This window comes from Dioscorea cayenensis, chromosome 6, assembly GCF_009730915.1.
Source record: "Dioscorea cayenensis subsp. rotundata cultivar TDr96_F1 chromosome 6, TDr96_F1_v2_PseudoChromosome.rev07_lg8_w22 25.fasta, whole genome shotgun sequence".
NCBI classification, from domain to species: Eukaryota; Viridiplantae; Streptophyta; class Magnoliopsida; order Dioscoreales; family Dioscoreaceae; genus Dioscorea; species Dioscorea cayenensis.
This window is the reverse complement of record NC_052476.1, coordinates 10,297,121-10,311,747: the sequence shown is the minus strand read 5'-3', so window position 1 is coordinate 10,311,747 and position 14,627 is coordinate 10,297,121. Positions and strand designations below refer to the sequence as shown.

Genomic DNA, 14,627 nt, shown 5'->3' with positions numbered 1-14,627 from the left:
AATCCTGTGAGGTGTGCCCTAGGCTTGACAAGGGGACCTTTGGAGAGGATGAGGCTATTCCAGAAGACCATCGATACGAATCCGAGTGGGTTTTTCTTATGGATTGCATGTTTTTACTTTCTATTTCATTATTCATTGTATCTTGGTCCATAGAGAGCTAAACCCCCTAGTGGGTACTTGGACTTGTAAACCCTAGGATGCTATTATTTCATTGACCTTTTATTATGTTTTCCTTAATTGATGTTTTTAATTGAGTTCCAATCTTGAATACTTGTTGATTGATTTCTCCCTTACAGTGACACTAAGGTTGAGAGTCTACATTAGTAATCCTTGTGAGTGAGTGACACACCATGAGAGTTAGATAAAGCAAGATTGAAGAGAGTCGAGAGGGTGAGTTGAGAGATAGCAGAGCATCCCTTTCCCCTCCGGTGTGATTTATCATATCTCCATTTCCTAGAGTTCTTGGCGGTAATAATAGAGTGAAGTGCTAAGATAGGAAATCCATTGGGCTTAGTTGCGTGAGCAACATAATGAATCGTTGAAGTAATCCTTAGTATCTGGTGCTTAATCGTGACTAGGGGTCTTTCATTTGGACAAAAAGGTTAGATCTACATATACGAATAGGATTTATCATTTGGAATCCCTATAACTTCTTACAACTTTGCATAGTGTAGAGTTAGTCATGGTTGACCTTAGGTTTGGGACCGTGTATTTTAGGATTTCCATGACTCATTAAGCATCAGTTAGGAGATATAATAGTTGGTCTTGCACTTAAAAAAATAACCCGGGGGGAGCAATGTCCGAGTGCCCCACTTTCTATCGACTACCTTTCCTCTCATTTTATCGTGTCTCTCTTTCTTATTTTCTTTAGTCTCATTCACATTTATTTTATCCACACCATTAATGTTTTGTCTTCTCTTAGTTAAGTAGCAATCGTTGTGTTTCTATTCACTATTCCCTCTCACCTGGGATTTATTACTTCGACAAATCCGTGCACTTGTGGGTCACACACAAGGGGTGTGTCAGAGCACTCTAAGGGCAAGGTGGCTAGGGCTCTAGATGAGGTCTTTAGAGAGATTGGGGACTGTTCTTCACTAACTTTGATCGATCATTCCTCTATCATAGCATCGAGAGAGCCTTCAGCAACCTTGCTTCAGAGAATAATTCTTAAAGAAAGTTGAGCGACCCATCAAGACCATTATCACGAATTCAAGGGGGTTTTTCTCCATGGTTTACATTGCTATCTATTGCAATAATTTTTGCTTTGTAACTTGTTCCATGGAGGGCTAAACCATAGTAGGTATTTGGACATGTGAACCCTAGGTTCTTATCTTTTGTATTGATTTTCTTTATGTTTTCTATTAAATCTAAGTTGATTTGAGTTTAATCTTGTTTTCCCATGGCTTGCATGTTTTAATTATCCTTGTGGTTGATTGTATATGCATGATTTGTTACTTTGATGAGAGAAAGGTCTCCATTAGAGTTAGAACTCCAAGGTTAAAGACGGTTGAGAGGGTGAGTCATGAGATAGTGGAGTGTCCCCTTTCCCTTCCGAAGAGTGTTTCCTCTCTCCGTATTCCCTAGACTTTATTCAACCATATTTGGTGTGATGCATGAGATTGAGATATTTCTCCGATGAGACCTTGTAGGGGGTTAGGGATCTTTTGCCTAGAAGTAGGGTTAGATCTATCTTTAGGAATCAGTTTCACTCTTAGGTATCTCTAAAGTTTATTGCGGTCATATGGGGTGTGAGGTGTTGAGATTGAGTGATTTCTCCACCAGGACCTTGTAGGGGACTAGTGTCGGTGGCTTGAAGGCAAGGGCCGATTATTCTTGGATTGCCTCGACTCATTAAACTCAGTTTAGAAGCATTTAGCAAGTCTCGAGCTTCATTTTAGATCCTAGGGGGAGCATTGCCTAGGTACCTCATCTTTATAGATTGAGATGTTCCTTGCTTTTTATCCTTCCTTGCTTGCTTATTAACATTCTTGTAATTGGTTCAATCCATCACAAACAATCGATTTCGACTAGATAACTAAGAATTGGATACTACTAATAGTTCTGTTCCCTATGGATTTGACTACCAACTTTACCGAGATATTTTATTAGTTCAACACCCGTGCACTTACGCTACACATGCATTAGGAACACTATGACTTGGTTACTTTAGTCATTCTTTTTTTCATTTCTTTTTCTACTTCATATTTCTTTCTTTTGCCTTTCTCATTATTTCTTTCAGGTTGTGTAACGCCCCTGCAACATTACAGCGCTGCATGACGCCCATTTTTGATGACATTCTCGAAGATATCATGGAGGTTTTCATGGATGATTTTTCTGTGTTCGGGGACTCTTTTCGATTCTTGCTTAAATAATCTGGAAAGAGTATTAGTGAGATGTGAAGAGACAAATCTCATCCTCAACTGGGAGAAGTGTCACTTTATGGTGCAAGAAGGCATTGTCCTTGGACATAAGATTTCCCATGCAGGTATGGAGGTGGATAGGGCGAAGATTGAGATAATTGAAAAGCTTCCTCCACCTATGAATGTGAAAGGGATTCACAGCTTCTTGGGGTATGCAGGTTTTTATAGAAGGTTCATTAAGGATTTTTCGAAGATCTCCCAACCGTTGACCAAACTCTTGGAGAAGGATACTGCTTTTGATTTTGGAGATGACTGTCTGAACGCATTTAATGTGCTGAAAGAAAAAATTAGTGCAAGCACTAATCCTGACAATACTGAAGTGGGATGGGCCATTCGAAGTAATGTGTGATGCTAGTGATTATGCAGTGGGAGTGGTCTTGGGTCAGAGGAGAAGTAAACAATTTCAACCGATCTATTATGCTAGCAAGACCCTCACAAGTGCTCAAGAGAATTACACCACTACTGAAAAGGAATTATTAGCAGTAGTGTTTGCTTTTGATAAATTCAGACCATATCTCATCCTATCTAATGTCACAGTGTTCACAGATCACTCTGCACTCTGTTTCCTCATGAACAAGGTAGATGCGAAGACGAGATTGATTCGGTGGATATTGTTGTTGCAAGAATTTGACATGGAAATAAAACATAAAAAGGGGACAGAATGTGGTTGCAGATCATCTGTCGAGATTAGAAGATTGTGAGGGGCAAGAACCGGCAAGCAAGGAAATCAATGATTTCTTCCCTGAAGAGCATCTATATGTGGTACAGGAATCAAAATCAAAAGATATTCAATGGTTCACAAATTTTACGAATTATCTGTCAGGAAGGGTTTTGAAGCAGGGTTTAAGCTTTCAACAGAAGAAGAAATTTTTTAGTGACCTTAAGAATTTTTTCTGGGAAGATCCTTACCTGTTCCGTATTTGTGCAGATCAGGTGGTGTGAAGGTGCGTTTCTAGGGATGGAAGGTTGGAACATCATTGCGCATTGTCATTCAGACACAGTGGGGGACCGTATGTTTCAAGTCGAACTGTAGAGAAGGTTTTAGCCGCTGGGTTCTATTGGCCGACCTTATTCCAAGATGTTCATCAATTCGTTTTATGATGTGATAGTTGTCAAAGGGCTCGAAATTTATCACGAAGGGACGAGATGCCTCAAAATCCCATGCAATTTTGCGAGGTATTTGATGTATGGGGAATTGATTTCATGGGACCGTTTCTAAAGTCCAATGGCAATAAATACATTCTGGTAGCAGTTCATTATGTTTCCAAGTGGGTGGAAGCCCAGGCTCTTCCAACTAATGATGCAAGAACTGTGGTGAAGTTTTTGAAGAAGTTATTTACTCGATTTGGAACTCCAAGAACTATCATTAGCGATCGGGGAACCCAATTTTGTAATACGCAATTGGTGAAAGTATTAAAGCGTTATGGAGTTCATCATCGTCTTGCTACTCCTTACCATCCAGAAATGAGTGGGCAAGTGGAGGGTTACAAACAGAGAGCTCAAGAGAATATTAACCAAATAAGTGGAACAAGGGAAACGAGATTGGTCCGAAAGGTTAGATGACACATTTTGGGCTCATAGAACAGCATACAAAACCCTAATAGGGACCACTCCCTATAATTTAGTGTATGGAAGATCTTGCCATTTACCGATGGAATTAGAGCACAAAGCATATTGGGCAATTAAAGTGAAGAATTTTGACTTGCTCAAATCCAGAGAGCAACGAATATTACATCTCGACGAGTTAGACGAATGGAGGATGAAGGCATATGAGAATGCAAGGGTATATAAGGAAAGAATTCGGAAGTGGCATGACAAGCATATTAAGATTCTGAAGGACTTCAAAGTAGGCGATCAGGTGTTACTATTCAATTCTTGTCTACATTTATTTCCGGGGAAACTCAAATCAAGGTGGTCTGGTCTTTATACTGTAACCGAAGTTCCACCTCAAGGAGCCATTGAGATTAACCATACGGAAAAGGGTACATTCAAGGTGAATGGACATAGGCTGAAACCATACTATGGTGGAGAGATTTGCAGTGACAATAGAGAAGTATTTTTCCTCCACGAACCCCCATGAGGTAAGGCAAGGTACGTCAAGCTTAGTGGCGCTAAACAAGCGCTTCTTGGGAGGCAACCCAAGTGTTTACTCTTTTCTTATCTTCTAGTTAGTTTGTTTGCATGAATAATCTGTTAAGTGTTGGTGTCTTGATTTTTAGATGCTTGTGCTGAGATTTTCTTGTGGGCTTTGAGTATTCATCGTGTGTTTTCATGTGGAATTGGCGAAGTTTGGTCGTTTGAGCTCTATTTCATGTTTTAATTTGCATAATAGGGCAGGCTCTGAGTGTGTAAACATGTTCAGAGAATTTCTGCAGAGCCTGCATATTTTTCTAAGGCGTACAGAGAAAACACACGGGCGTGTGAAATTTCCGCACGCCCATGGATTGGCACTGCGAGCTCATCCAGAGAAGGCACAGGGGCGTGCGGCAGCCCTTGTGAACGACCATGCGACTATCACACGCCTGTGGGTAATTTCCGCACGGGCGTGTGAATTCCTGCAGAGTTGGGCGGATTATCCCGAGAGCACACATGGGCGTGAACTCGCCCTGTCGGCGACCTTGTGAAAACTGCACGGGCGTGGGTAATTTCCACACGCCCGTGCGAATCTCTGCAGATGAGTCCTCTCTATCCCGAGAAAACACAGTGGCGTGCGCTTGCCCCTATGAGTTGAGCTTGTAAATATCCACGCTCATGCGTAATTTACACACGGGCGTTAGGAGCACTTAGGATAGTTTTTCGGATATCCAGCAAAGTTACAGGGGCGTGCGTCTGCCCCTGTTAGACCTTCATTTGAGGGCGCACAGGCGTGGGTGATTCCCGCACGCCCATGTGGATCTCCAGGAATTAAAAGACTGTTTGCTCGCCCAATACATTGGTCACACCTTGTTCCTCAGCTGACCCTAAGCCGCTCAAAGAACATCTTCCGACATTCTCTTGTCCTCCTACGGTTGTCTTTGAATCAATTGATTGTGCATTGTGTGGATTGTAGAGATGTTTAGCTTCAACTCATCGGTAAGCCTTTGTTTCCTTTCGTAATCGACTTCCTTTGAATCTAGCTGATTATCTGTGATTTAAATGGTGAATGCACATCATTTCTTACTAAAATGGTTATGATTTGTTTTTGAGAAGATTTGGAAGTGAGATGGGGGTGTAGCTGGAAGAATGGCTACAAGGGTCGTGCATTTTCCACGCCCCGTGAAAGCTGCACGGGCATGTGGAATTTCCTCACGGCCGTGCGTTGTTATTTTCCTACAGTCTGAATGAAATTGATTGATTTTTTTTTCTAATATATGTAGGTATGGCCACGAGATCGAAGAAGGCAGTTGCTAAACGTCCTAGAGGGCCTGCCCCTGAGCTGGAAGTCATGGAATACACACTTCCTGAGCATCGAGCTCAATTTGAGCGGTTAGACAAGCTTAAGTTTGGTCAAACGCGAATCCCGGATGTTGGGTCACTCAGGAAGGTGCAACTAGTAGATGACATTGCTGATGAGGTTGAGAAACTATTATTTGTCGGTAGTTGGCACAAGTTATTGAATATTCATGACCCTGCTATCCGTTCACTCACTTTAGAGGTGCTTGCTTCATTTGAGTTCGAGCGCTCTTATCCTCATTTTGATAGTGTCGGCGCTATTCAGTTCAAAGCTTTTGGGCAACATCATAGTATGAGCATCACATAGTTCTCGACTAGACTTGGTCCATATGATGAGGAGTACATTGAGACTGAGGAGTATGAGAGCCTTCCAATTGACATGTCGGGTTTGTCTCCCACGGAGGCGTATAAAATACTATGTGGTAAGGGGCGATATGAACCAGGAGTGTCTAAGTCCTCATGTTTATATCGACCTAGTTATCGATATCTTCACGCCATCATAAGCAGGTCAGTGAATGGTCGCGGTGATAGCACGGGAGTCATAAACAAGCAAGAACTTTTGTACTTATACTCCATGGTTCGGAACGAGCCGGTCCATCTGGGGCACATTTTAGCGGAGTATTTGAAGCATCAAGGACAGTATCCTAGACTTGGTGTTATTTTTTTGGGTCCATACATTACTATACTCATTTTGGGGATGGGTCTACGCGACACAATCAGCGGAGCCGAGAAGATGATAATACCAGCACCACTTCTGTTAGAGACAATGACGCTCATGGGTTTGGTCAGTAAATATCCAAATGGTGTCTATGTGCTGAATATACCATTCGAGGATAAAGGTGATGAAGCCGGGGCATCCCAGCCCGCTCCCGAGCCTCAGCTAGCACCGATGGAGACTGAGGCATCCTCAGTGGTAGAGGAAGCACCCCCATGTGTATGTTTTCACCATCTCGAGCTCATGATCGCTTTGAGAGGCTCGACAGTGCTCTAGGAGTGGTGCGGTGACAAGTTCCCCTTGCTTATATCCCGCAAGTGCACGGGCTTGTCGAAGTAATAATCTCGGGTGAGCGGGGTCGAATCCACAGGGAGTAGGCAGTGAAAATACTTAATTTGATTCTTAGCTATGTGGAAGATCAATTGTCATAAGTGTGAAATTGATTCAATTCTTAACAATAAAATCAACAAGTGAAAGAGCAAAAGTAAGAAGAGGGTAAGGGAATCGATAAAGATGGGGTACACCGATAATGCTTCACCTAGGATAATTGCTTCAAGTGCAAGAACTCTCTATTATGCTTCCTAATCAATGCAATGGTGAGTCGTGGAAATCCTTACATACATAGTCCCAAATCTAAGGTCAACTATGCCTAACTCTATACAAATCAAAAAGGACAACAAACCCGAATTTCGTGTATGTGTGTAAACTCACTCAAAACAACCCAAGGTATACTCCTCAAAGTTCTAAGTACAAGGGACTTATTTATCTAAAAAAGTGACAAAAAATTTAAAAGATGGTAGTAGCTTCACACATCCTCTAAGGTAGCCCTTTCCAAAGCGGCCGCTAAGGTGACTTTCACACTTTCGAGGTGGTAGCTTTCACTCATCCAATGAGATAGCTCTTTCTCTCATTAGGGCATAACTAGTATCCGACTTGTGAGAGTAGCTTCATACTTCATAGGTGGTAGCTCTTTCCACCCAACAAACACAAATAAACATGAGTTTCCAATAGAGTTGAAAGAGTGAGTAGTGCACTAAGTGTAAATCGGGCAAAAATTCCTAAAAATTCAAGCAATAACTAGAGTATGAAAACATTCAATGTTAACAATTCTCCTAGACTTAAGAATACAATCATTGCAACAACGGTGAACCGCCATTGGCTATGTGAGCATATATCAATCACGAACAATAGAAAAGATGTGCGCATTATGAAACTCCCCCCCCCCAACACTTAAGTTGTACATTGTCCTCAATGTACACATGCAAGCTCACTCAAAATATATCATTCAAAAAAATAGATGTGGGAGAAGCAATCAAAACAATACTCCCCTGACTACTAGTGTTGCGTTTGATGAAGCTAATTCATTGGGAGTAGTGTTCCAACGGGTTGTGAAGCTTGCACGGCCAAGTGCCAAAGCACCTTGGCCGTACCCATGACTAAGTCTCAATTTCCAAGAAGACAAGACCATCTGCACGCACACACAAGGGGATTCAGTGAAGCTCAAGAAAAAACAAAAATAACTCGAGTGTATAAAAGATGAAGTAATGAATACAACTCGATAATACAAAATAGCATAAACTCAGAAGGAAAAATCCTTTCTGAGTGAACAAGTCTAAAAACAAGAAAATAAAGCAAAGTAAAATACATGAAAGTAAAAGAAAGGTCAAGTGTCGAAGTCGCTCTCGGTCTCTGCTGCTGCTGCTGCTGAAGTGGAAGCATATAGTGGGTCCCCTGGTGCTGGGGTCGAGGATGGAGGTGCTGGAGGTACTGGCGGTGCCTAAAGAGTCCTCGGCTGCAGGACGAATGATGAGGCAACGTCTCACTCTAGGATTTGTTGTAATATGTCAAAACGCGCCATGAACTCTGTGTACTGAGTGGCCTGCGTAACCCTAATCTCAGCAACCTCGGTTCGGACCACTCCTATAGCAGTCTCGAGCCTCTCAAAGCGATCATTAGCTCGAGAAGGTGAAAACATACGCACTAGAGGTGGTTCCTCGGCCGCTGGAGGTGCTTCGGTGTCCATCGATGCGGGCTGAGGCTCGGGGGCGGGCTGAGATGCTCCGGCGTCATCACCCTCATCCTCAGCTATCTCTGGGGCTAGTAGAACTAACGCAAAAACCCCTGTCCGAACCCTGCGAACCATGCCCATCAACCGTATAGTATCTAGACCAAGGGGAGCGGGTACACTCGTCTTCTCGGCCCCGCGAATCGAATCCAAGAGACCCATGCCCAGCACTAATCTCGTAATGTAAGGACCCGAGAAAATCGCTCCCAGTCTAGTGTACTGTCCCTGATGTCTGATGTAATCAGCCAAGATGGGCCCTAAATGTATCGGTACGCACTCTACCATCGAGTACAAGTACAGCAACTCCTGGCGGCTCAGCGCACCAGTACTATTGCCACGGCCATTCACCGACCTACTCATGATTGCGTGCAAGTATCTGTAGGCTGGCCAGGAAAGGCACGTGGCCTTGGAAACCCCAGGCTCGTACTGACTCTGACCGCATAGCATTCTGTAAGCTCTCTGCTTGGTCAAGGTTCCAGGATAATCAGTAGGTAACTGTGCGTACTCCTCAGAATCTGTGAATGCCTCCTCGTATAAGCCAAGTAGTATGGAGAACTGCGTAATGCTCAAACTATGGTGGTGTCCAAACACTCTGAACTGAATGGTGCCCAAACTGTTGAAGCTCGCATACGCTCTATCAAACTCAAACGAGGAGAGCACCTCCAGTGCAAACTCTTGGATAGCTGGCTCTCTAATTGTCAACAACTGCCGCCAACCCCCCTCTGAAACCAGGTCCTCAATCTCCTCAGTGAACTCATCTCCCTGCTGAAGATCTCGTAATATAGTCATGTCCAGGAATCGAGTCTGTCCGAAGCGGAGTCTTGATAAGCGCTCATAATGGGCCTGATGTTTGGGAATAGAAAATCGCATGCCCTCGGGCTCAGAGGATGACTCACGTGGCCTCTTATCAGTTTGCTTCTTTGTGATAGGTGCCATGATCTGCCAAATTTAAACCAAATTAGTCAAACAAGTTGATAAAACAATACTGCAGAAATCCAAACGGTCATGTGCAATTTCCGCACGCCCGTGTGGATTCACGGGGCATGAGATACGCACGGCCAGGTATCAACAATCTAAAAATACACATCAATAATATCTCTAACTTCATTTTAAACGTAAATCATTTTTCCAATTCAAGAAACAAAGCATTGTTGACTAGATTAATCAATAGAAATCATGAATGGACGAAGAAGATGAAGAAAATGAATTTACCGACGAAGAGAAATGAGAAAATAGAGAGCCGGCCGGAAAACTTGCTAAAATTCCACCAAACTGGCGCAATGGATTCGGAGAATGTTGTGAGAGTGTTTTCAAGGGAAAAGGAGTCATGAAGAAGGAGAGAAATCATCCCCTTTTTAAACAGAACTCACGACTTTTGACATTCTGTGCATCCACACGGGCGTGCGCAAATTCCCCATGCCCGTGTGCCTCACTTCAAAAGCTCCACAGGGGCGTATGCACGCCCCTGTGCGCTCTCGGAAAAAACTCTCACTGACTTAAAATGATCTCCCACGGGCGTGCAGAAAATACCAACGCCCGTGCGCCAGACCCACAGGGGAAGACGCACGCCCCTGTGTCTTCCCTGGTTATCCGAGAAAAATATCAAGTCGACCACACGCCCGTGCGGAAATTCCCCGTGGGCATGGGCATTCACAGGCCTCAACTCACAAGGGCGGCCGCACGCCCCTATGTTTTCTCAGGATGGGGGAGCAACCTACAGAGTTTCGCACGGGCGTGCAGAAATTACCCACGTCCGTGCGTGGTTCACAAGGTCATCCACAGGGGCGAGTCCATGCCCTTGTGTATTCTCGGGAAAATCTGCCCAACTCTGCAGGTAGGCACACGCCCGTGTGGAAATTACCCACGGTCGTGCGCCAGTCGCATGGTCATCCACAGGGGCAGCCACACGCCCTTGTGCCCTCTCTGGAAGAGTTCACAGTACACATCCACGGGCGTGTGGAAGTTCCACACGCCCGTGTGTTTTCTCTGGATGACTTAGAAAAACTTGCAGACTCTACAGAACTAGTCCGAACAAGTTTACACACTCAGAGCCTGCCCTATCGTGTAGGATATAGCAGATAAAAACACAAAATAGAACTCAAATGACCAAACTTCACCAATTCTCAACAAAACATACAATGAATTCTTTTAAAAACCCACAATAAAATCGCAGCACAAGCACTCAAAAATTGAAACACCAACACTTAACAATTTATTCATGCACACAAACTAAACTAAAAGTACAAAAACAGTAAACACTTGGGTTGCCTCCCAAGAATCGCTTGTTTAACGTCACTAAGCTTGACGTATCTTTCTTACCTCACGGGGGTTCATGAATGAAGGTTGTCCTCTTACCCATAACTTGAAAGCATGATGAGCAAAGTCTCTTGAGGGTAGAGGGTGTACTATCGGGCTTCGGACCACTTAGCAATTGTTCGTCCAACTCCCTTGGCTCATGTACGTCTCCAACAGTCTTGGGGCATTTTTGGTGGCATCTTTGAGCCCTCTCCATTTTCCGGAGCACCTTCATCAAGATTCCCGGGGTAGATGTTTCCTCTCCGGTCGAACCAAGAATCAGTACTTCTTCATTGCTCTCCTCTTGGTCGAACAAACCTTCATACGGATCCGGGTTGAACATTTCCTGTATATATTCATCAACAATTTCATCAGTAGTGTCTAGAAAATACAAAGTATCATCAAAATCGAGAGAATGCCGCATGGCTTCAGCAAGGCGGTAAGTGAGCTTATCATCTCTGACTCTCAACGTGAGCTCTCCGCCGTCCATGTCAATCAATGCTTTGGAAGTCCGCAAGAACGGTCTCCCAAGTATCAAGGGTACATCTGCATCCCCATCAACATCTAGCACTACAAAGTCAACCGGAAAAATATACTTGTCCACCTTGACAAGTACGTCTTCAATGATGCCTCTCGGATGTCGTACAATTCGGTCCGCCAATTGTAAGTCATCCGAGTAGGCCTAGGCTCACCCAAGCCTAGCTTTTGGAAGAAAGTATATGACATGATGTTGATACTTGCCCCCGAATCCGCCAATGCCATTTTCTCAGCTAAGTTGCCGACGTTACACGGAATAATGAAGCTTCTCGGGTCTTTCTTCTTGTTCGGCATGTTCTTTTGTAACACCGCCAAGCATGAAGCATCAAGCACCACTGAAGCACTATCCTCCAATTTCCTCTTGTTGGTCAATAGGTCTTTCAGGAACTTTGCATACTTAGGCATTTGAGCCAAAGCCTCAATAAAAGGAATGTTGATGTGGAGTTGCTTGAACAAACTCAGGAACTTCTTATACTGGCTATCCCCTTGGTCATTCTTCAATTTAGAGGGATAAGGGATTCTTGGCTTCAACGAGGGGGGTGCCACCTCTTTCTCTTTGTTTGCTTCCTTCTCAACCTCTATGACCTCGGGTGCGTGTTCTTTTGGCATTTCACTCGGAAGCCGCCCTTCAACCTCACAACCACTTCTCAAAGTGATCGCCTTCACATGTTCTCTCGGGTTGGTTTCCGTGTTGCTTGGTAAACTTCCATGTGGCCTTTCGGAAAGAGATTTCGCAATTTGCCCCACTTGATTTTCAAGGTTGTGCAAGGAGGCGGTGTGATTGCGAAGTGTAGCCTCGACTGATTCAAACCTTGTATTTACCGATTGAACAAATCTAGCCAAGTGCTTCTCCAAATCCGTCATTCAGGTTTCCAAACCTGAAATTCTGTTTTCCACTTGAGGGGCTTGTTGTTGTTGTTGGAACCCCGATGGCCCCATGCTCTTCTGTGATCCTCGATTACTCCATGAAAAGTTGGGATGATTCTTCCAACCTGAATTGTAGGTGTTGCTGTATGGATTCCCTTGAGGTCTCATTCCATTACCTACAAAGTCAACATTCTCAACTGAAGAAACATCACCAATGACTATTGGGCAATCGGATGGAGCATATCCTCCACCACAACCGGTGCAATTGGTCACGGCTGCCACTCTATTTGAAGCTATAAGATCTAGCTTCTTACTCAAACTCTCCACTTAGGCCGCCAATGAAGTTACCGCATCAATTTCATGGAGACCGGCCACCTTTTTCTTCTCTCTAGCATTCCACTGGTAGCTATTTAACCCCATTTCCTCAATCAATTGACGAGCCTCGTCGGGGGTCTTGCTACCTAAGGTACCTCCTGCTGCCGCATCCAAGAGTTGCCTTGTACTCGTGTTTAAACCATTGTAGAAGGTTTGAACAATCATCCACTTTGGGAATCCGTGTTGCAGACACTTGCGCAGGAGTTCCTTGAACCTTTCCCATGTCTCAAATAGAGACTCCAATTCCAACTACATAAAGGATGAGATCTCATTCCTAAGCTTTGCTGATTTTCTGGGAGGGAAATAACGGGCTAGAAAAGCTTCTACCATCTCCTCCCATGTAGTGATTGATGCCCAAGGTAATGAGTGTAGCCATTGCTTTGCTTTCCCTTTTAAGGAAAATGGGAAGGCTCTCAATTTGATGGCATCATCCATCACACCATTTATCTTCAGCATGTCACACACCTCGAGGAAGCTCTCTATGTGACTATTTGGATCCTCATTGGCCAAACTGTTGAATTGTGCGGACTACTGCAGCATATGGATGAATGCCGGCTTTAGTTCGAAATTCTGAGCTGTAATTGGGGGACCCACAATACTCGATTGTGTCCCCAACACTGAAGGTCTAGCATAATCGGATAGTGTCCGTTGTTGCTCATTTTATTCTGCCATGTTGTCAGATCCTTCTACTTCCAAATCAGCTGGATTAGGTCATTCTTGTACAGGTTCTTTCCCTTTCCTTCGAAGTGTACGTTCAAGCTCAAGGTCTCCTTCAATCAATATTGATGGATTCCCTTGGGTCATATCCTGGAGCTGCACCAAAAGTAAAAAAAAAGAAAATCAAAATGATGATAGAATAAGATCTAACCCAAGTGATAAATCTCTTCCTAAATATAGACCTAACCCTTTGGTCCAGGAGGAAGGTCCCTAGCCACAATTAAGCCCGAGATACTAAGATCCTCTCAATGCTTCACTCCATTGCACGCACAACTAGGCCCCAGCGGAGGTTCATCCCTTAGACCACTCACTCTATTATGGCCGTAAAGAACTCAAGGAACGGAGGTAGAATCTATCACGCCGGAGTGGAAAAGGGATGCTCTTGTACCTCTCGACTCACCCTCTCAATCCTCTCCAACCTAGCTTTGTCTAACGCTCGTGGTGTGTCACTCACTCACAAGGTTACCAACAAGAACTCTCAACCCTAGTGTCACTCTAGGGGAAATGTTCATACAATCAAGGATTTAAGGTTGGAGCTCACAATAAACATTAATTTATTGAAAGCATAATAAAGAAGTTCAATGAAACGAATACATCCTAGGGTTCACAATCATTCAAGTACCCACTAGGGGTTTAGCTCTCCATGGAGCTTAATACAATCAAAGAAATCGAATGTAAAAGCAATGAATCCATAAAGAAACCCCCTCGATAGTCATGTCGATGGTCTTGTGGAGAGTCCTCTACTCGTCGTCCAAAGATTCCTTCGTCCGGTATAGGATACGCCTCGATTGAAGCTCCCATACCAATCTTCTTCCTAATGGAATCACGATGTCGGAGCCATAGAACTTCTCCAAAACCTTGGCCAATACCGCTCAAAACCCTAGCTGAAGTCCTCTCACAAGTTGGGGAAAAGATAGAGAAAAGAATCCCAAAATCGGGGTAGAAATCGGCTTTAAATAGGGCTGGAATCGGGCGACTGCACGGGCGCGTATGATGTCACACACCCCTGTGGAATTTCCACACGGGCGTGGATAATTTCCACACGCCTGTGTGGATTCTTTGTTTCTCGGATTTCTCGGTCGGGCTGCTACAGTACTTGCTATAATGTTTTGCTACAGTAACCTTCTACATTACTATGCTGGAAATACTCCCGAATTCCATACTTTCATTGGGGTAACGCAAACGGGTACACGTTTACATCGTG

General features: G+C 44.0%; 1 non-coding gene across 1 annotated transcript; it reads left to right on the top strand.

The window, feature by feature from the left end:
• Nucleotides 1–12,881: 12,881 nt before the first annotated feature.
• LOC120264063 lies at nt 12,882–12,988 on the top strand. Its single transcript, XR_005537243.1, has one exon. It is a non-coding gene; the product is annotated as a small nucleolar RNA R71 (small nucleolar RNA).
• Nucleotides 12,989–14,627: the final 1,639 nt, after the last annotated feature.